We start from the raw sequence: 8,716 nt of genomic DNA, 5'->3' as shown, positions 1-8,716 counted from the left end.
CTACCTCTCCTCATGTTGTAAACAAGGCATATTCTGAATGAGCCCTCACAAACACACATTTTTTCTTTCTGAGGATTCTAACATGCTCATGGGCTGCAGAGGTAAAGCTAGAAATGGGATTTTATGAATAATCTTTAAAAAGTGTATTTATTTAGTCAGAGTCTATGGTAGCAGGTTAGAGCTAAGGTATTGCAAACAGTTAAACTGGAATAAGCCTGTCTACTTGAGTCTTCTGAGCTGAATTTATCCAGTTTTTAATTGTATGCATAAAAAATAAGCTAAATTTAGTAATTCCTTCAGGCATTTTTCTGAAGATCCTTCTTGGTCAGACAGCATTAGCCCTAAATTGCATGTACCTAGTGATTACATTGCATACTTAGAGACCATTAGGTGGTAGAGCTGCAACAAAATGCACTGTTATCTGCCATACAGTAATGTAATACTAAAAACACAATGTATTTTCTTCAGAAGCAAATAACCAGTCTAAAATGCTGCACCATCTCTGAGCTGGCAGGTATCATCTTATGCTATACTAGCATGTGTAATAAAGACACCATAAGGGCCTGATTCAGCAAGGAACGCAGTTGCTTATACTCACGCAATCGGCCGATTGTTGCACACTGCGCATGCGTATGCATTGCAGTGGGCGTGCGCGAACCAGCGACTGCGATCGGGACAGCGATCGCAGAGGCTACACAGACCCATGGCAGAGTGATTGACTCTGGGGGGGTCGGGCGACTGCAGGCGTACCAGTGCATTTCAATGCCGTTGCATGGGCGTGCATAAATTTGCCACTGCGATACCATACGTAGCCTGAGGCCTCATAGCGTGCGCTGAAGTAAGCAATTCCTGAGTGAGGTCTGACCTGCCTTAACTGTGTTCATGGGTCCGATATTAATCGATGCTACCGATTGTTTTGCTATGTTGACAAAGTATACGGATGTGAGTAAGGGGAAATGGGTGTCCTTATGTCAGGCTGCGATCGAATGCAAAAATTTACATATCTCCGCTGATATTAGCAACTATGTTGCGTGCGTATAATTAGAATAGCGATCCGTAGTGAATCAGGCCCTCAGTTTATTGTGTAGTGCACCAATAGTTAGGGTGTACTCACATACTGAAAGGCCTATGCAGACCAAGAGATAGCACAGCATATCAAAAATGAGCAATAGAGGAGCAATTTGCTCCTGGACAAACCATACTGCAATGCAAGGGATGCTGGACAGATTTGTTCTTACAATGAACTAAGCTAAGACACACACCCTCTAAACATCAGTCCCACTTGCAATGCATCATGGTATTGCCAAGAAGCAACTGTGCATCTTTTTTTATTTGCTCCTAACTCTGCATAAGCCCCTGAATCAGACTTACCTATGGTAATTCACCTACTCTTCTGGGTGGCCAAGAGTGCCACTTGATTTTCGGGAGCCTCCCAACCATTTCAGGAGAGTAGGTAAGTATGCCCTAAATGAATTACATAATATCCAGAGGTAGCAAGCAGTACATGCAAAATCTTGGAGGCAGTCCTTCGAGGAAGTAATCAGTTGGCAGGAGAGATGGCATTCATTTGCAGAGTGAAGAGGGCAGGCAGGAGTGTGAAAGGAGATAAGGTCAGAGATGCCAATGGGAGAGGAATGGGTGAAGGCTTTGTAAATGAGTGTGAGAAGCTTCAATTAGGTTCTGAAGAGGAAGGGGAGCCAGTGGAGGGCTTCTAGGAGAGGGGAGGCAGATGCAGAACGTTTGGAGAGGAAGATGAGCCGAGCAGCAGCATTGAGGACAGATTGGAGTGGAGAGAGGCAGGAGTCAGGGAGGCCAGATAGGAGAAAGTTACATGTGTCCAATCTGGAGATGACCAGTGAGTGGATGAGGGTCTTAGTTTCCTCAAGGGTGAGAAAGGGCATGATCCTGGAAATAGTTTTCAGATGGAAACAGCAGGACTGTGAGAGGTGTTCAATGTGTGGTTTGAAGGAGAGCAAGGAGTTAAGAATAACTCCAAGACAGTGCACTTTGGGGTTAGAGTAGATAATCGTGCTGTCAATAGAAAATTAAATAGTGGGAAGTAAGGTTATGCTGGAGGGTGGGAAGATGATCAGCTCAGTCTTAGACATGTTCAGTTTAAGTAAGTGTTTGGACTTCCAGGAAGAGATAGCAGAGAGACAGTTGTAGATACGAGTGAGGAGGGTCAGGGGAGGAAGGGTAGATCTGGGTAATCAGCATAGAGATGATATTGGAGGCTAAAAGAGCTGATGAGCTCAGCTACAGAGGACATATAGAGGGAGAATAGAAGAACACAGCCTTGGTGAACACATACTGTTAGTGGAAGTGGGGGAAAGTGGAGAGAGAAGGAACAGTCAGAGAGTTAGGGGGACAGACAGGAGAGGGCAGTATCATGTAGACAAAGGGAGTGAAGGATTTGGAGGAGGAGAGGGTAGTCAACAGTGTCTAAAGCAGCAGAGAGGTCAAGAAGAATGAGCAGATAGTAATGGCCCTTGGACTTGGCATCAAGGAGGTCATTGGTAACTTTTGTCGTTCACAGACATATCGGTTATACACACCCGCCGATGATAGAACGATGTATCGTTCTTCACTAGACAACAAACTTTTAAATATGCCAAACGGAGTGAATATTTTTATAGCTACTGTAAAAATTAGACAAGGTTCTTAAAATTTGAGGCTATTCTTGCAGGCCCTGGGGCTCATTCTGAGTCGTGCGCAAAGTAGCTGTAGTAGCTGGCAGCCGTAGAAGTCTGACTTACTATCTTATGCTAATGCAAGTATTTGTTCAACTAATGCAGAGGTTCGTGTAAGTGGAAACGTGCCACCCAATTGATTTTACGCTGGCCGACACAACAATCATCATTAATATCTGCGCTTACACCAGCCGCAATCTCTGGCATAATACTGTTGTTATCATTGTGTTCTGGAATTTACGTCAATGGATCCTGAGAGAGATGACTGAAGCAAATGTTCCATAGATCACTGCTATTGAATGTTGTACTATTAGGTCTACTAATTTCATCATTAGATGTACTATTTCATCCCATGGCATTCCACTGTGTTCAAAGGTTATATCAAGCATTTTTAAAGCTGATTAATTAAATCAGCCACAGTGGCACCAAAAACAGTTCAACCACATAATAATGTGGAGACAAATGGGTCTATTTATCAAACACCTCTGCACTGTTAATCATGCGGAAACAGTAGTTTCCACATAATTATCACTAAATGAAGTAAAAGTCCAATATATAAAACCTATATCACAGGAGATGGGTGTGTTATGCTAAGTCAACAGTGTTCATGTCGAGATGCATAAGGTCGACATGAGAATGTCAACACAGTCGAAATGTCAACATGCTTATCATCATGTCTACATGGATGACATGTTGACATGATAGAATGTCGACCTACCATCCCTAGTGGCCCAGCGGTCACTTACCTGGTCTCTAGTATCATCTTTTGGGTCCATGCAGCCATGTGACCAGCACTTCCGGCAGAGATTGATGGAGCGGCATTCCAGTGAGTAATTTACCCCTAACCCTCCCCTAGTGCCTAACCTTAACCTTCTCCCCCCGCAGTCTATCCCTAACCACCCCCTGCAGCCTAACCATAACCCTCCCGGAGGCACCTAACCCTGCCAGTCTGCATTCTGAGAATGTCAACATTTCACATGGTAACATTTCAGATGTCGACATGCTAAGGATGTCAACATCGTGAACTATATTGACATTGTGGTATCATACATATCTCCTGTGTCGATGTCAGAATCAGAGCACACTGCCGTCCCCATACATGTGGACTTTGTGGTTGTGCTCTGATACCATCACCATCTTCAGATGGAGTCAGCATGCACTTTAATATAGACAGAGGGTTTGGAGTGCGAAGAGTGATCCATTTAGCTCCCTCCACCTCCCCCGGCGCTCACAGTGCAGTAACACTGCAAGAATAGAACTCGGCAGTGTAAACTTAGTAGCAGCTGTCCAGGGCTAAGTAACATGATAAACTGCTACGAAACTTGCTCCCAAATTGCTGAGTTTAGCAGCGATAAGGGATGTTATTTTTGGGGGCATATCAACTAATTTTATAGATAGGCACTCAAAAGAGCAAAGGCTTTTAGGAATTATATAATAAAACTCTGTACTGTAACTTCCTATCTGGTATCAAGCAGCAGGCAAGTGTAAACAGCAACACATACAAATGGACAACTGAAATATACTTGATTTAGTTTATTAATAGATGTGATTAATCACATAAAGACATGATGCATTAGATTATTCATTAGCTTTGGGGGTAGAGAGAGGATTCAAACCTGTTTGCTACTTGTACAAAATACAGTTTTAAAATGTCAAAATGCATATAGCAGAGGTTCCCAAATGCGGTCCTCAAGGCTCCCCAACAGTTCAGGTTTTAGATATATCCATGGTTGAGCACAGGTGACTGAATTAGAATTTCAGACAATTTGATTTAACTACCTGTGCTCAACCAAGGATATCTCTAAAACCTGAACCGTTGGGAGTCTTGAGGACTGCGTTTGGGGACCTCTGGCAAATAGCATGAAACCAGGATTCCAGGTATATTGGAATGGGTATAGCAGGGGCCTTTTTTGGACAACACCTGTTATTAAGCCACATCTCCCATAAACACTATGTACAGTATGTATTGAAACATTCAGAGATGTTCTATGATGCACTGTAAGATACTAATTAGCAGAAATGTAATTAAAGGAGCTTGTTATTGCCACTGGAAAATAAGTGGTAAAACAGAAGAGTATCATCACACAGTGAAAAAGATGCTGTAAGCCATAAAATCGTTCATCTTTTTAAGCTGAATGATGAACGATAATCGTTCATGCGCGTTCACGTTTGTAGTTTGTAGTTCATCGTCCATTCTGACTGTCCAACAAATGATTTTCGTTCATGTTGTGCAGAATGAGCGATAAACGATGAACGATTTCCATTCACTGTATGCATGATTAAAATATTGTTCATCGTTTTTAAAAATCGTTCAATATTTTAGTAACCAACGATTTTTAGTGAACAATTTTTGTTCACTTTTTCAGGGGAAAATCTAAACGAAAATCGTTCACTAAAATCGTTGGTTACTAACATCGTTGTGTGTGTATGCAGCTTTAGAGTTAGGATAAGCAGTGGCATAGCTAAAAGATCCAGGGATCCAATGACCATAACTAATAATACCAGCCTGCCACAGACCTGGTTCCAAGTTAATCCAATCTCTAAACGCTGTCCGTATGTTTAGAGATTGCACTACTGCTTTTTCTTTCTTTTTGAGGGAGATGTATCTTATAAGAGTTCCATAAAGAAATTGGTGAAATACTTTATTCACACCCAATGTACATTTTATAAGCTGTCTTAACTGCATTTGCCATCTCAGGGCCCACTTCCTTGTATACACACATAGGGCCTGATTCACAGATGGATGCAATATCGATGTTTGCGCAGTTGATCGATTATTTGCCACCTGTATACCACCTATGATACTTGCGTTCTGCTGAGTGTACGCGGAGTCTGCTGTTGCGTATGGGGGTGCTGGCATTAGAACTGGCAAGACAAAACCATGGGCGTCCCTGTGGTGTGTCTGTGGCCTGAAGTGAATGCAAAAAAAAGGCTGCTTAATGTGTGCATCATGAAAGTGTGACGGACGTGTCATTGTTCCCAAATGCAGAGAAGCAGCAACAGAGGCCATGTTTAGAAGGAGACACTGCACCAGTAATATGCTGGTGCAAGTTTTGATGGGGGACGTGATGGTGCACATGGTGGAGTAGTGTTCAGTAGCACCGGTGGATTTACACTCTACATGAACATTTAAACTGGGCGTCTTACAGCTTGAAAAGTCTGGGCCCGCTAGTACACAAGGGGAGGGCTGAACAAGCATGTGCATATTACTGCAGCTGCGACTCCGCAAAACATCACAACTTCGGCTGCAACTGTGTCCACTTCTGAATCATGCCCATAGTGCTATAACCAACAAAGGGCCATATTCAATTAGAGGCGAAAAGTCCGTTATCGGCGATAATTTATCATTTTCACTTATCCCCATATTCAATTACAAAAACTTTTCACAGGTGTGGAAAGTCTTTGTAAGAAAACGGGGATAAGTTTTCACCACTGTTTAGGTGGCGAAAAAAGTGCAGAATTGGGGTTTTGGGGTGAAGAATAAAAAAAATTCGCCTGCAGCTTTTGGAATGTCCCCTTAATGTAATCTGTGTTAAAAAAAATTCCTTAGGACAACCCATAAAAGGTAGTTTTATTTTAGGGGCAAAAGAAAAATGTTGTGGAACAAACTTAGAAACTAGCAAAATAGCCTCGGGGGGGGGGTCCCCATGTATGCGGAAGGTGTTTTCTAGAACGTGGGTGGTTGCGGCAGGTGGATTTTTGAAGAATTTTTAAACATCACTTTAGGGACTCAAAAATATGATTGCACCCATTTTCATGTACCCCAAATTTGATGGGACTAGTTATTTTTTTTTTTTAAAAAGAAAAAGATAAATGCTATTCTTCACCACTTCTTCACAGGCACATTTATGCACCTGCCGCGGCTATTTAAAAACTCCAATTACCTTCAACAGGCCAAATCGGGGGTACTCATAGTGATCCCCCCATGTTATACCATCTATTGGGGGGTGACAGGCTGATTTCCCCAAAAACTGACTTTACGATACTTACCTTTCTGCCCGTTTTCGGCGGATCCTAATTGAATACGGGTATAAGCGGGCACGCGCCCGATACTTTATCCCTGCAAAAACCAGCGATGATGGTGAAAAGTCCGACCTCTGACTTTTGGCCTCAAATTGAGTATGGCCCCAAGTTTTTTTACAAAAATGTTCTTACAGTTTCAGTCAGTTGTGATTAAAGTCTTACAGAGAAAGTAAAGCAACTATTTCAACAATATATTTCAAATGCTGTATATTAATGAGCTTAAAATTATACAAGAGTATTTACAGTATTCTTAACTGAATAGGTCCATCACTCCTCTGCAGCATGTAAAGGTAGGAGGAGCGTTTCTAACAAAACAGGCACACCCTTACTGACAGCTTTGCAGACTTGGGGGCCTATTCATCAACACTAAAATAACGTTTTTAAGGACATTTTCCTTAAATAACGTTATTTTGGTATTCATGTAGCCACTTAGCACAGGAGATATCACAGATATCTCCTTGCTAAGTTCCCCTGCGCTAATTTCCACACTCCCCATACATTAGTATGGGGATGTGGAAATTGTGGTATTCATCAAATTACGAAAATTATTAATTTTCAGAATTTGATGCAGTTACTATTCGCCACTGTGAGGTGGCGAATAGCAGGTGAAACTTACCTGTATGCGCATGTGCAGGTCCCCTGACGAGTCCCTCCGGCGCTCTGCTCCGTCCTCAGGCTCCGGAGGCTGGTCGGACATGTGTGCTCCCCAGCAGAGCACAAGAAAGTTTAGACAAAAAAAAAAAAGTTTTTTTTTTTCTAATCTGTCATGTGGTCTGCTGGGAAACCACATGACAGACCAGCAGGACGGAGCCGGAGGCTGCTGCGTGGGCAGGTAAGTCGGGGGGGGGAGGTGAACGGAGGGGGGAGGTGAGCGGAGGGGGGTGGGGGTGGGTCGGGGGGGTACACAAACTTAACACATCTGTAGGCAGTGCTGCGCATGCGCTGGTTTTACAGATGTAACAGCGCATGCGCAGCACTGTTTCCAGATGCGATAAGGTAGTGTAGGCAGGGAAAAGTATCTATTTCCCGAAAAGCTGTCATCGCAAAAATGACAGCTTTTCGGAATAGATACTTATGGAGAGGTGGAATGATGAATTCCACCTATAATTAGCTAGAACTCCATGAGAGTTCTAAAGCTAATTATCTCCAGAGAATTTTTAGGTTTAATGAATAGGCTCCTCGATTTGTAGACTTGCACAGTGTGGATTGATTGAGTCACAGTGCCAGGGCCAGTGATTTCAAAAGGAACTCAGAACTAGCATTTTCATATGTATTTCATCCCTTTAAGACGCTATCCTCATGAATTGGGAGAAACTTCATGTCTGCAATGGAGTAGTAAGGTAATACTTTGGGACCTATTTGTCAATATTATTTTTACAAAAAAATGTGAAAAAGGGTGTTTAGCGAAAAACACAGTGAGAAGTGTGTGAAGTGGATTCACAGGGACAGAGCTTTCTAGCAAGTTCTGTCCCTGCACACGATATTTGGTACATCCTTGTGATGTATTCAAATATTGCGATACGAATTTGGGCAATATTATCACAACCCATCTACATCTTAGATGTGGATTGTGATAAATACAGCCCTTTATACATTTTAACCTTTTCAGTTTAATGCTAAGATAATATTGAACAATGGATCTTACCTTCATGGTCCATAACTGAAAAGGCGGATTAGTGAGACTTTAAAAGCGTAAAAAAAATTCTTATCATTCAGTTGCTGATCTGAATTACAGCATGACACATTTTGCGCCCCAAAGTCTTGCGTGTATATTTTGAAACACATATATTTCCAAAAATGTCCAAATAAAAAACAAATTGTATGCTGATGCCATGTGCAGTACAGAAATGCATATTTTATAACCCTTGAATGGACTGTTAGGTGCCTTGAGGATCAGGTTTGGGAAACCTTGGCATAAGAAGGAGAACTCAATTTAATGTCTACTATATGGCAGAACCTCCAATATGGTGACTGGTGTTTAAAGTAACTAGAATGCTGGTGGC

Source organism: Taudactylus pleione, unplaced genomic scaffold, assembly GCF_031769625.1.
Source record: "Taudactylus pleione unplaced genomic scaffold, aTauple2 ptg000177l, whole genome shotgun sequence".
In the NCBI taxonomy this organism is placed as follows: domain Eukaryota; kingdom Metazoa; phylum Chordata; class Amphibia; order Anura; family Myobatrachidae; genus Taudactylus; species Taudactylus pleione.
The sequence above is the reverse complement of the archived record's forward strand: the minus strand, read 5'-3'. Positions refer to the sequence as shown.